Raw genomic sequence first — 14,413 nt, forward strand, 5'->3', positions numbered from 1 at the left:
TATTTAGAGATAAAACATTATGAGACTGGAAAGATAATGTGTTCAGTAGTTAAGAGCACTGGCTGCTCTTCTAGAGGACCTAGGTGCAATTCTCAGCACCCACGGGGCAGCTCACAACTGTCTGTAACATTAGTTACTGGGGATTTGGCATCCTCACACAGATGTACATTCAGACAAAATGCACATGAAATAAAAAGAAATCATTAAAAAAAAACTTTAAAAAGGTGAAATGTCATATAAAAACTATAAACATAAATTCATATAACTTAATCTGTCCCAAAATAATGTCAAAAGTAAACATGACTAAAACCAAAAAAAAAAAAAAAAAACCATGACTAAAACCGTGTAAATACAGCTTAGGTGACATCCCACACTGGAGCGAGGCATGCAGACATGCATTAAGACAGCATAGAAATAAACAGAGAATTTTCTCCTTAATGTAATCAGAATGTATGGAAATTTAGGAAAAAGGCGTAATCTTTATGTTGATTTGTGTTGTTAGAGTACCAATAAAGGGCCATTAAGGAAAAAACAAAACAAAACAAAATAAAATGCTCCCTTGGCTAAGAGAACAGTGTCTGACATAAGTGGAAACCTAACAGGCTAGTTGAGCCAATTACCTGGCCAAGGGGCCACTCCTGGAAGGTGGACTTACTTTAAACCACGCTGAAGAGAGAGGTGGGATAATATTTTCGTTATTGCGGTCCTGTACTTTTCCTTCCCAGAATTCCTGCCCTCCTGGTGCAGCATCTAGGAACAGACAAGATTTGGCTGGGTCTACCCACCTTTCTCAGCCTATATCAGGCACAATGGGTTTTTCTTCTTTTGTTTCTTTCTATTCGCCCCACCCCCACGCCCCCTCTGAAGCTGGTAAGAAGCTAAGCCTGTCTTTTCTGATGCTTTGGGTTTCCTTTTTCCAAATCCTTCCAGTCATGTGTGCCTGACCCGCACACCAGCTTAAACAGCATGACTCCCCCTACCCTGTTCTCCTCTATCCTCCTCCTCCATGCAGTTGCCGTGATTTACAGCTTGCCTGCCCCGAACGGTTTTTTTCTGAATTTTAATAAAATTGTCCCCAAGCTTCCATTTGAGCCAATCAATACATTCTTATTAATAAGACTAGTAACCTCCAAAAGGAACCCTGATTTGTCCTGTATCATGTGGGGAACATGAAGGGACTCCCCATTTTCAGATAAAATGTTATAGGGTTTTTGTTTGTTTGTTTTTGTTTTGCTTTGCCTCCCCATCTTAGAAGAACTTTTATTTAATTTACTTAGTTTTTAAAAATTATACCGGGCGGTGGTGGCGCATGCCTTTAATCCCAACAACTTGGGAGGCACAGACAGGAGGATTTCTGAGTTCGAGGCCAGCCTGGTCTACAGAGTGAGTTCCAGGACAGCCAGGGCTACACAGAGAAACCCTGTCTTGAAACCCTGCCCCCCACCCCAAATTATGTGTCTGAGTGTGGGTATGTGTAGTGATGCCTTTAGAGTGCAGAAGAGGGTGTTGGAGCTAGAGTTCCAGGCAGTTATGAACCATCTGATGTGGGTGCTGAGACCTAGATCTGGTCCTCTGGAAGAGCAGCGAGTGCTCTTCAGTGCTGAGCTGTCTCTCCAGCCTCTCAGTGGTACCTCTGAAAGGTAACGTTTGAATACAACCCATGCCTTCTGCCACCAGACAGAATTTATTTTCTGTTTCTTAGTCTGCTGGCAGCCTTCTAATAATAACAAAGACATAAAGGTCTTGACAAAGGTAAACATCTCACATGAAGTAGGCCATAAGAACCAGGCTGAGGGTCTGGAGAGATGGGCCGGTGCTTAAGCTTGTGTGCTGTTCTTCCAGAGGACCCAAGTTTGGTTCCTGGCACCATTGTCTTACAGCAGCTCCTGAGGATCCCATGCCTCTGGCCCATAGCACCTGCACTCACATACACAGATACATAATGACAAATAAATGTTAATTTTAAAATAAAAGATATATAATTAAGAACTAGACTAATGGAAAAATGTTATATACTTCTATCCACATTCCATTGGTCAGAGTTCAGACATATGATCCCTTTCTAGATGCAAAGGATACTGGGAAATGTAGTTTAGCACTCAAAACCCGCTTCCTTGCAAAAATTCTACTCCACCAAATGATGCATCTTGTCTGACACACTATTAGCACAGCTTGTGCAAGGCTGGGCATATAGGAACTCAGACGACAGAAAGAACGATAACGAGAGGGTGGGCATCTTATTCTTTCCCTTTAAGTGGGGAAATGTTTTTACGTCCTCTGAATCTCTTCCTCCTTAACTGAGCCTGACCTGCTGCTTTACTCAATGATAGAACAGTCCTGTAACCGTGTGACGATTCTATCAAACGCTGTCCTTTGAATCCCAGAATCCTGTGATGCTATATTCCACACTGAGGATACCTGGCAGGTTACTTGCAAAACAGATGTCTTCTTTGGAAATTGTTTATTTATTTGTTTTATGTGTGTGAGGGTTTGCCTGCACATCTGTGTGTGCAGGAGGTACATGCTTACAGATGATGGATGGCTACTAGGTGGGTGCTGAGAATCAAATACCTTGGTCCTTTGTGAGAGCAGCAAGTGCCCTTAACTGCTGAGTCACCACTCCAGCCCTGACAAAATATATTTCTGCAAAGTAAATCCTATACCCCCAATCTTTGCTGTGATTTCAAAGCCACATTTCTCTGGAAGCATATTTCATCACTATGTTATATTTAAGCATTCATCTCAACATGTGTCAAACTTTGTGTGAGTGCCTGTGTGCGCTAGTGTGTGCGTTCTAAAAACAAGTCCCAAGGTAAAATGCCTTGGCAGTAAGACTTACTTGGAGTTTATTTTGTTTATTTGCTATAACTAAGAGAATTCCCTATATGCTTGACAACAGCAAACTTGAAATTCATGATGGAGATACACTGCAGGGCAGGTGTGGGGTAGGGAGTGAGGGTGGGGTGCTATTGCTTGGGCTGTAGGAGAGTCTGTTACATACTATGATTCTAGCTTCTGTCTGGCAAGCTTAGGCAATCCTTTGCCTAGAAATGCATCCCCTGGATCTCTATCACATATTCACATGGTGCTGGCCCGGCACATGTACCCATCTCTGTGTTCCAATTTTCCTTTTAGAGAGCCATGTGTGAGCCAAGATCTGGGTTCTGAGAATCAAACCCAGGTCATCTGGAAGAGTAGACAGTGCTCTTAACCACTGATCCGTCTCTCTAGCCCCTTCCTTTGACTACTTTGGCCTGCGGTAATGACTGTTGAGGGTTGAGGTCATACTATTCAGCTAGGGGCGAGCAAGATGGCTCAGCAGGTTAACACATTTGCCTCTCAGCTTGAAGAGCTGAGTTCCATTCACTAAAACCTGCATGATGGAAGCTGTTCTCTTGACCATCACTTTTGGGCAGTGAGCGTGTATACCGTCCCCCTCCTACAACATAACTAAATAAAATAAAAAACAATAAAACGAAAACCACATTGGATTAAGGCCTACCCTAATGACCCTGTCTTGACCATTTATAAAGACTTAATTTCCAAATGGAGTCACACATCCTAAGGACTTGAACTAGCAGAATAGTATGAAGATATAATTCAACCCCACAACAGTCGTTGCCTTAAGGCCAAAGTAGTCAGAGGAAGGGGGCTGGAGAGATGGATCAGTGGTTAAGAGCACGGTCTGCTCTTCTGGAGCATGGCTTGATTCTCAGCACCCACATCATGGCGCATATATGAAGGAGCAAAGCCCATTGCACCAATGGCACCCAGCCTCTGCGGACTTCTCAGTCTGCAGCCAGGGAATCAGACATACTTTTTGTTTTTCCGAGCTTATTTCCTAGGATTTAAAGTAGTTGCTAATGCCTGGGAGGATGAGCTTTGAACAGGGTGAAACAAAGTATGTGTGCCAGAGGCAGACTGCTGAGCTCAGATCTGGGCTTCCATCCAAACAGCCATGCGAATGTACACACATTATTTGAGCCTTCGCTGAACCTCCGTTCTATCATCTGTAACCAGGGGTGATTCATAGCTCATAAGATTATTATAACTTAACAAGACATGTTTGCTAAGCAGCTTAAGCATGGAAGGTATTATTAGTTGAAGGACAACTGTTTTTTAAGGTAGCACTGAACATCTTTTTTTTTTCAATGTATTTATTTATTATATATAAGTACACTGTTGCTTTCTTCAGACACACTAGAAGAGGGCATCAGATCTCATTACAGATGGTTGTGAGCCACCATGTGGTTGCTGGGATTTGACCTCAGGACCTTCAGAAGAGCAGTCAGTGCTCCTAACCGCTGAGCCATCTCTCTAGCCTCACACTGAACATCTAAGGTTGGCCTTTCTTAAACATGTGCCTACAGCAACTACACAGCACTAATGCAGCATGCACAGTGCTACAGGCACAGTGGTACCAAATGATGGATAAGAGAGGTTTACCTTAAATGGTTGTACAGTGCACTGCCAAGTACCCACCTCCTGGACTGTTGACTCTCCACTGCCTTCCCTTTATCACCTATCTCTCCTGCCCATCTCCCCTACCAATACATCACTCCATCTTAATTTTCATGCATTCCTAAGTAAGTTGCAAATATTTTTACAGTTTTCTCCAAGATGTGCATTATACACATAATTAACCACTGTCCAGTATTTGCATTGCATTGTCCATATTTGTTTATAATTCTCTTTCTTTGAGATATTTTATGCTGTTAAATGAACAATTGATGGATTCCCCCCCCCCCCAATAGCTGCCATGTAAAACAGAAACACACAGTTGCACAGAATATCTATCACCCTAGGACCTTATAACCTCTTTTCCCAGTTAATGTCTCCACCCCATCTCAGGGGTGACCATGGACCATTTCCTATTCCTTTCCTCTTATGGAACTTCACAAAACTAGAGTCAGACAGCCTTTGCAATCAGGCTTCTTCACCGAGCATGTTCTGAGATTCATCTGTGTTACTACATAGAGTTCTCTCTCTCTCTCTCTCTCTCTCTCTCTCTCTCTGTTCATTTCCATTTTACAGAAATATTTCCATTCATCTACTCACCCTTCTATTGATAAGCACTTCTTATGTTTAGATTTTTGTGAAAAAATGTTATTAGATATTCTTGTATGCAAATATGTACTTTCATATTACTTGAGCATTCAATTCCTAGTCGTAAGGTAGATGGGCAGTTAGTTGGAGAGAGAGAAGGAGAAAAAGAGAGAGAGAGAGAGAGAGAGAGAGAGAGAGAGAGAGAGAGAGAGAGAGACTTTTTCCAAAGTAGCTGTGTTATTCTAGACTCCCACCAATAACATTGCAAGAATGAAAAGCAACACCCCTTTGCAAGGTAGACTAGAGAAAAGTGGAGTCCAGCCCAGAGAGTGGCTGCCTGTGGAAGTCTTGCTGTTGTCTGAAGAGGAACGATGCAGATTGGCAAGCAGCTTTGCCATCACAGAGACCTCTCTCATTTTTTGAAGAGGTTTATAACACAGCTTGATTTGCTTCCTGGTGTGTGTTCCAAATACACTCAAGCTATGACCGGACAAAGAAACGGCTCAGAGAAGACTGTGTTCTTAAGTCTGGCTGTCACTATACAGGTAAAAATAGGTCTGTAACTGTGGAATGTTTTAATAACCATTTTAATGTGTTCTTTTGTTAATTTGATCAGGTTTGACCTATTTAAGGTCTGGGCTTAGAGAGGTAGACATTTTCACGTTTCCTCTGGCTTTTGCATCCCGATGCTGTGGCTATCACTGGGGTCCTTGGCGGTTGGCCTCCAGCATGGTTGGCGACAGCATGGTTCTGAGTGCTGTCCACAAAGCCAAGCCTGGCGTTGGTATGTGGCCATCTTAGTGAGACTGTGAAGACCTTAATGCTCTTCAGTTAATCGGTTTTCCTTTCACACCGAGTGTCTTCATTGTGGAGAGTCTTGGAGGGAGCTGGTGGTCTGGGTTTGTTTGAGCTGAATGGCTGTAGCTCCAGTTTCAGAAGTTGTTGCTCCTGAGCCCTCTAATAACATAGTAACAGCTTGCTTCTCGCCTCCCAGGAATAACCACTGAGGGAAGGCTGGCCTCCTATGCAGCTTAGTGTTGATGGAATTCAATGTTTCCGTTATGAACCAAACCACACCTGGCACTGACCCTTCTGTGAGGCTGAGCAACTTATTAGAATGGCACCAATAAGAACAGGCTGTGAAGTCTAATGACAACTTACCTCGGGCTGTCATTAGCTCTCCAAATCGCTCTCTTCTGCATGTCACCTGACATCCTTGCTGGTATTAGGCAAGTCCTTTGGAAAGTTCTAGTTTCCACCAACCAAAAGGCTGACAACTCAGTCAGAAGGGATTTCAGGCCTTCAGCTGAGCTAGTTCTCAACTTTCCTGGAGCCCATGCTACCGATGTTTCCACCGGGGTATTTCAAAAGTATCTTCACTTGTGACTATCTTTGATCTGTTATTATAAAAACTTCATGAAACTATTACCATCCCGAAACCTGGATTTTGGAGTGATCTGAGTCTGCATTCCATAGCCATGGTCACTCACACTTAGATTCACAGTAAATTGTCTCCTTGAGAGGAGAACTCTAAGGGTTGACATTATGGTCACCCCTGTCACAGCTTGTTACAGAGGACAAAGACCCCCTGGTTGGTTAAGAGAAAGCATAGATGAAGACAGCTCTCTAGCAGGAGCCACTGGAGCAGAGCCCTGAAGTGTGGGAGAGAAGGCCTACCCTTGCAGGCTTTCCTGTACACTGCTCAGTGTCTGCATGTATGACTGTCAGGCTTAGAACTAGAATCCAGAATGGTGGTCTTTGTCCCATGGTCAGGTTTATCTGAACTAAGTAAGGACATCAGACGTCTTCTGACATGCTCTTTGATCAGGCTGATGGCTTAGATAAACCGTCCTGCTGTTTAGGCCTCACTTTTAAAAACAAGATCCTTTTAGTGTTCCAGACACTAAAAAGTAACCATAGTCTACAACCATCCCTGGTGTAATTTAAAATAACCAGAGGAACTAGTTAAAACTAGCCCTGTTACCCTCTTGTGGTCCTCAGACATGGGTGTAAGCACTGGATCATTGTACATATAAATATCATGTCTCTTTTAGAACTGAAATAGCTAAAAGAAGCTCCAAGGTTTCTGGGCACATATATTTAAAGCAGCTGGCCATGCCTGCATCATGTACCAGTGAGGGGCCTCCAGCAGCTGGTCTTGCCCGCATCATGTACCAGTGAGGGGCCTCCAGCAGCTGGTCTTGCCCGCATCATGTACCAGTGAGGAGCATCCAGCAGCTGGCCCTGCATCATGTACCAATGAGGAGCATCCAGCAGCTGGCCCTGACCACATCATGTACCAATGAGGAACATCCAGCAGCTGGCCCTGCATCATGTACCAGTGAGGAACATCCAGCAGCTGGCCCTGCATCATGTACCAGTGAGGAACATCCAGCAGCTGGCCCTGCATCACTCTTAAAGTAGACTTGGGCCTGGCTTGAGCCCAGTGTGACCAGCTTTCATCTGTGGAGCTGAGAAAAGGGTCAAAGAACAACTAATTAAAAGAATTCCTCCTGCTGCTACAGAAATACAATAATGACTTTAAGAGATTTTCCTCTTTTAATTAAATGCCAACTACCTTTGCTGATTTCAAGCCCAAATTGCTAATGCTATTTTAACTAATTCTCATGATTACAAAAGAGGAGATTGAAAGCCAACAGCAAATACATGAAGAATTTGTGTCCCAGATCGTTTTGTCCAAACGAAGTTTCATTCTTTCTCTGCTTTTCTGAGTCAGCTAATGGTGGCTGTTGGGTAGGGGCTCATCAGGAGCCCCTCACAGTTGCCTCTCTGTCACAGTGCAAAGAAATAGCAAGCCTGACTGTGACTCTGAAATCCTCTCACAGGCTTCCCAAGTATCCAGCCTCCTAGAAATAAATGCCAGAGCCCAGACCAGAGCAGCTCTGTAGCCTTTTCTATCTTGATTCTCCCAGTAGATTCTGTGATGCCCACAGCTCCAGGGAGAGACACACCCTACCTAAAACTCCCTGGGCACCTGATTCCGGGAGGATGGCAGACTCCTCAATTCTCACTTCCCATGGAAGTTCACAGGCCATCAAATGGCACATGTCCCCACCTGAGTAAGGAAGGGGTACACCTTGTCTAAATGTGACCCTTCTCCCCACTGCCCCACATCCTCTCCTCCTCCAAATGCAAGTTCCTTTTCCTCATCCTTTGCCACCAGGGGATTCGAGACAGCCGTGAGTACAGGCAAGCACTATGGCCAATCGTGAGGCAGGCACCAATGCCAACCATGAGGCACAGAACCTTTCTGTTCCTCTGAGACTTACAGGGTGAGACCGCTATTCTGCCCTGTGGGTCTGAACTCTTCTTAGAGCTCCCATCATGCATGCTCTTGTCTGTCTGTAGTGTTACTAACCCTTCTAATACACCTCTTACCCAAAAGGTCGCTCTGCCTCGGTGCCCACCTTGAACCTTAACCTAGCTCTTTCTGTGGGTGTGATGCGGCCATGGTCATGATGATGGCTGCCACCATGTGTAGACTATCTTCTCACCATGAAGCCCCTGGATCCACAGGCTGGAGCTCATTATCTTTCTTTGGTCTTCTTTGAGTTGTCCTGTCTCATGAATTTAAAGCTGAGAATGTGATAAGGTCAAGGCCAGGTTCTTCCCATCAGCTGATCCAGGAGGCACAGAACTCTCTGGATGGTGGGAGGGGAGAGTATCCCCCCACAGCTGCGATTGGCCTCATCACTGTTTATCTTTAAGCTTTTATCACTTTTATGTATGTACACGTGTGTACATATATGCACTGTGTGTGTGTATAGTACAGAGGCCACCAGAGGGTGACAGATTCCCCAAAGCTATAGTTGCAGGTGGTTATGAACCTTCTGATGTGGTTACTGGGAAACAAGCTTGGGTCCTCTAGAAGAGCAACAAGTACACTTAACCTTCGAGGCATCACTCCAGCCCTGCACTGCATCTTAAAGGTGGGTTACAGGTGGGTTACAGTTGGCACTTCTGTGCACGGGCAGATAATGAGCGTAGACTCTCCATTTAGTGTGCAGCAACAAGAATGACCAATACAACAGGCCACTGTCACGTGCAGTGTGGAAGGAAAGGCAATGGAGTGGAGCCTGGGTTAACTAACCAGAGCTACCAGAACAGACACTACAATATGGCAGTGTTGTCAGTTAAGCCAATTAACTCACTGGGTCAGTTCTCGGAATCAAAGTGGAGAATCAAGCTGCCAGCAGGGGAGGTTACTGAGGTAGCTTTGGTGGTTGCCTAGCAATCTTCAGTAGACCTTGGCTGTGGAGGCTGGGTGGTTAGTTTTTTGTCAGTTTGACACAAGTCGTCTGGGAAGCCTTTGTAAGAGAGCGGAGAAAAGGAGGCCACCTGCCAATGATGGTGGTGGATCACAGTTGACCAGTCCTGCTTAGCTTATGCCTACCTCTGTCCTTTTGCCTAAATCCAAACTCATGCCAGGACCCCAAATGAAAGATGGATGTGAGGGGTTCGTGAGCCTCTGTGTCCCTTTCCCCAATGCAGCCACAGGGAACGAATGAATCACTTTTCCCCTGCTTTTCATCACTAATTAGGGTTTTAAAATGGACTCGTCAAGGACAGGTGGCAAACCTGCCTTCTTGGGGCACACGGGTTGAGAACTCAAGTCTGATAGCCGTGCTAGATCCAAGTCCATCCTAATAGGGTCTCATTTATGTTCCACTGTCTATGAAGAACCTTTCTCCAAGTGAAGCCCCACTGAGGTGCTGGAGATTAGCACTTCAGCATATCTGTTTTCAGGAGTCAGGACTCAACCCACAGCAGAGCCAGCAGCTCTGTACTGAGACTTGACAGCCCATGAGAGGATGCACGGATTGGATCAGAGTTGCCATCCTAAAATCCTGCGTGAAGGGCTGCTCTTCCCTCATTTTCAGAGCAGCTCTGAATTCCCCAAAACATCTGTACCCTTCCTCAGATGACCCTAACAACAAACTCTAGGAAACAGACAATAATGTGCTCACTTCCAGTGAGGATAGAGTTGTGGGTCGCGGTGGGACCAGCCTATGATCTCATAGCCAGAGAGCTATGAGGCTGGGATTCCAAGCTGTGTCTGTCTGCCTCCACGTCCAAGGTTCTCTGCATGCTACCAATTTGCTAACAGCTTCTTCCTTTTTTCTTTCAGGAGATCATTCATCTGAATTGTGGGTTTTTATTTTCTTTTTTAATTAATTGGGCAATTTGCATAGAAGGGAATAAATTACTGACAGAGAAAGGCACATTCTCCTAATCAAATGTGTTTATTTAAAGCTGCAGGGGAAAAGCTAGCAGGGAGACAAATGAGTGGTGGTTGCTGGTCCTGGAGGGGAACAGACACTCGTGGGGGAGGGGCGTACAGAAGCCTAAAAGGAAGATGCAGGAGCAGGTGGGCAGGTGCGGGCACATGGCCAGTTACTGGAAAAGTAGAGCAAGTTAAACCTAGTGCTCTGCCTGCCTCGACCTACATTTGTGAACATCTGCGAAATATTATAATCATGTCACTCAGGGTGGGGATACAGCTCACTGTAAGAGCTCTTGTCCCAGGTGTACAAGGTTCTGGGGTCAGTCCCTAGCGCTTCAAATCAACAATAATTAAAAATAACAACAGCCACAACAACAATATTCACATTGGCCTCTACAAAGCCCAATGGTTAATGATGTCATTATCCAACTTAATTGACCAAGAAATAAAACATATTTGGAGAGAATACCATGAAGGTTTCAGGAAGTTTGAATAGGTAACAGATGAGAATTCCTTTAGAAAAAAACACCAGGAAGAAATGTCTGTGGTTGAGACTCTCACTACACAGACCTAGGCTGCAGACAGACATTTAGGGATTATTGGCAGAGATTTTTTTTTTTCTAAACCCATAGACTCAACCATCCATTCTAGGAACTAATAGGCAAGCAACTTCAGTGTGTAAAAATAGACTATTGTAATTCTGTGACAAAGGTTTTTTTTATTTATTTTATTTTATTTAAATTTTATTTATTTATATTTATTATTTATATTACAACTCTTTGGAGAAATCTGTAACACAAGATCTGGGAGGACTACAACAGAAGATCTTTACCTAGTTTGAAGAGACTGAGGAAAATTTCAGAATAACAATGAATTTTAAACTGAGTCCTGATTGTGAGCTGGAATGTGACTGGGGACCTCACAGTTTGGAGATAGAGGAGCCCCTGGGAGCAATCCCACTGGAGGTTAAGTAGAGCTGGGGTATTGTGAGCCAAGCCATTATTAAAACCAATTCTAGACCTGATCAAGTGTCCTGATGGGAAACAGGTTCCCTGTGTATATTGTCATAGTAATTCTGCTCTAATGGGCAGACCCAGCATCTCACCAAGACTATAAAAGTTATTTTTGGCTCAGGGAAAAGCCTCATGGACATGACATGGACAGTTAGGGACCCATGCTCCCTCCGTCTTATGGTTTTGTCATCCTTGAAGGTGGAGAGTCCTCAGCTTCTTCATGCTGAAGGCTGAGGAGGGCGAGTGAGGAAGAACAGAAAATACCATCACCAACTTAAAAGAGCCAACCTAGACACTCTGTACCCCACACCCGCTCACACACAGCAGGGATGACCGGCATGTTTGGAGCCATTCATGTCAGTTCACACACAGTGATGATGACAGGCATGTATAAAATCTTGGACACAAGCGGCGAACCTGGTCATAACTTCCAATAGGAAGAGGGACCGTGAAAAGTTCTAGTGATCCTGCAAGCTGTCAGGGTCAGCATCAACTTGAGTAGCAGAGGGAACGTTGAGCACTGTAGAAGGAATGGGAGCACTGAGCACTGTGGAAGGAATGGGAGCACTGGGCACTGTGGAAGGAATGGGAGCACTAGGTACTGTAGACAGAACGGACCGAAACAGGGCTCCCTGCAGGGTTCAGTGGGCATGGGCAATGAGGCTGATTTGCTGAGTGGATCATGGGTACAAAAAGGAGCAGCTGGGGCGTGAAGCTAGCTATAAGCCAATACGACAGCTGTTTTGTCTGGAGTATGGCTCCTGCACATGTATGATATATTAAGAATTATTTGTAATAAGAACCCATTGTTACTCTCTAAGGCCTTAGGATACTCAGCTTACATAATGTTAGCCTTCCAGAATTAGAAAGTGGCTTTATATGTAAGTCCTTACAAATAAACACAAGGGAAGTCCAGCACACTCACATCAGATGATTCAGTGAGTGTCTCTAATGACATCAGAATTTCCAAGTCTAAAAGAAAATTCAGGTCTCTGTAGCCCAGTAGCCACCAGAGCAGCTTCAGCCAACAGCTGATGGGAGTAGATGCAGAGAGACTCACAGTCAAACATTAGGTGGGACTCTGGGAACTCTGCAGAACAGGGGGAGGAAGAAATGTAGGAGCCAGAGAGTCAAGGGCACCAGGAGAATCGGGCCCATCAACTAAGCAAGGCCCATGGGGCTCACAGAGACTAAAGCAGCCATCATGGAGCCTGCATGGATCAGTGCTAGGCCCTTTGTGTACTTGCTGTGGTTGTTTAACTTGGGGTTTTTGTGGGACTCCTAACAATGGGAGTGGGGATAGCTCTGATTCTTTTCCTACTGGGTTGCTTTGTCTAGACTTAATATGAGGGTTTTGTGCCTAGTCTCACTGTATCTCAGCATGCTGTGTTTGATTGATATCATTCTTTTCTGAAGGGAGACAAAAGAGCAGTGGATCTGGGAGAGAGGGGAGACTGGGAAGTGGGAACTGGGAGGAGTGGAGTGAAGGGAGGCTGTGATCAGGATGTATCGTATGAGAGAAAAATACAAAAAGAAAAAAAAACTCAGGTATCTGAAACAATTTCCATATGAACTAGAAGTGAGTGAGTAAGTGTGTTGTAGGGAAGACAGTATCATTTCCAACTGCCAGAGAATGAAGAGACAAGCAAGCTGAGAAGAAATACCAGGGTGATCCTGGTGCTTTTCACTGAGAGAGGTCAAAATGGGCATTTGCTTGAGGCAGATAATGATGGATGAGTTAGGTAGATGACAGATAGTGGATACACACACACACACACACACACACACATGAATACACACACACATACACATGCATGCATACATACTACATAGGTCATGCCAAGAGGGGCTAAAAGCAACACAGCACACTTAACACCCAAGTCTTAGTTTCTAAGTATCTTGTTGCAATAGGAGAAAGTGAGGCTTCTTGCAAACCCAACAGATTCCAGGACTAGGAGGAGGAAAATGTGAGATGAACCTAGAGTGTGTGCTCAGAAGGTGATGACTCCTGGAGGTGTGGTTCAGTGGTAGAGCACTCCCATGCCACGTGCAGTTCTTTGAGTTTGTTCCTTAGCAGTGCAAATTATGTACACACAAGCATGCATATACATACACACAACTATACAAAAACATATACACACAGTATATGTACATATATATGTGCACATACATACATAACCACACATACATATATACATACATACACGTTTATACATGTATTCACACATACATGAAAATATATACACACATATATGCATAGAGATACATGTATATATACGTACATGCACACACATACATATATCTTTGCATATACACACTTATGTAATACATATATGTACATATACATGGGTAAATGCATACACTATACACACATATATATATTTACATATATAATCACATATACAAATATATACACACATTTTTACATATATTAATATGCCATACATAAATGTTCTGTAGTATTGCAGGTCATACCTTGCATCTGAAGAGGGATTTTAGTGGTAAATCTGGTGATATTTGAATAAATTCCATAGTTTTATTTTAAAAATAATCTATGTGAAGAGCTTGCTCAACATTTTTTTCAGAATATGTGACCGAGAAGAAATAACATTCTAATTTTACCATTAAAATTATATTTTCATACAATTAAATTCAAGAACTAAAACTGTGCATAGAAAGATCATAGGATCAGAGATGAGGAGGACCCAACATCTGCCCCAACACCAGGGATAACTGGGACCAGTGGGGCCCAGGCACACAGTAACTCCATTAGTCCAGTGGCATGGGTTCCTACTGGTCTGTCTGGGCCGGTGTCCTGAGCAGACCTTGAGCACAAACTCTGCAGCAAGTCCCATAATAACCAGAGGAAGCTCTACTCCCAGGCACTCTAATGGACCCAGGATCACAAGATCACAAGATCCCAGAATCATAGGAACACAAGATCCCAGAATCACAGAAACACAGAGATAGCTTGACTTTGAGGAGTTCTGACACAACCAGGATCACAGGAAGGACAGGATCCAGTTAGATTTAGCAAGGGAAGGTAGCACTAGAGATAACCAGATGGCAGGAGGCAAGTGTAAGAACATAAGCAACAGAAACCAAGGTT

At 44.0% G+C, this 14,413-nt stretch overlaps 1 long non-coding RNA gene across 1 annotated transcript; it reads left to right on the top strand.

Moving 5' to 3' along the window:
- The first annotated feature begins 5,370 nt into the window (after window positions 1-5,370).
- Window positions 5,371-7,943, top strand: LOC116077001. The gene is made up of 2 exons (XR_004113157.1): window positions 5,371-5,591; window positions 7,101-7,943. It is a non-coding gene; the product is annotated as an uncharacterized LOC116077001 (long non-coding RNA).
- Window positions 7,944-14,413: the final 6,470 nt, after the last annotated feature.

This window comes from Mastomys coucha, unplaced genomic scaffold, assembly GCF_008632895.1.
Source record: "Mastomys coucha isolate ucsf_1 unplaced genomic scaffold, UCSF_Mcou_1 pScaffold5, whole genome shotgun sequence".
NCBI classification, from domain to species: domain Eukaryota; kingdom Metazoa; phylum Chordata; class Mammalia; order Rodentia; family Muridae; genus Mastomys; species Mastomys coucha.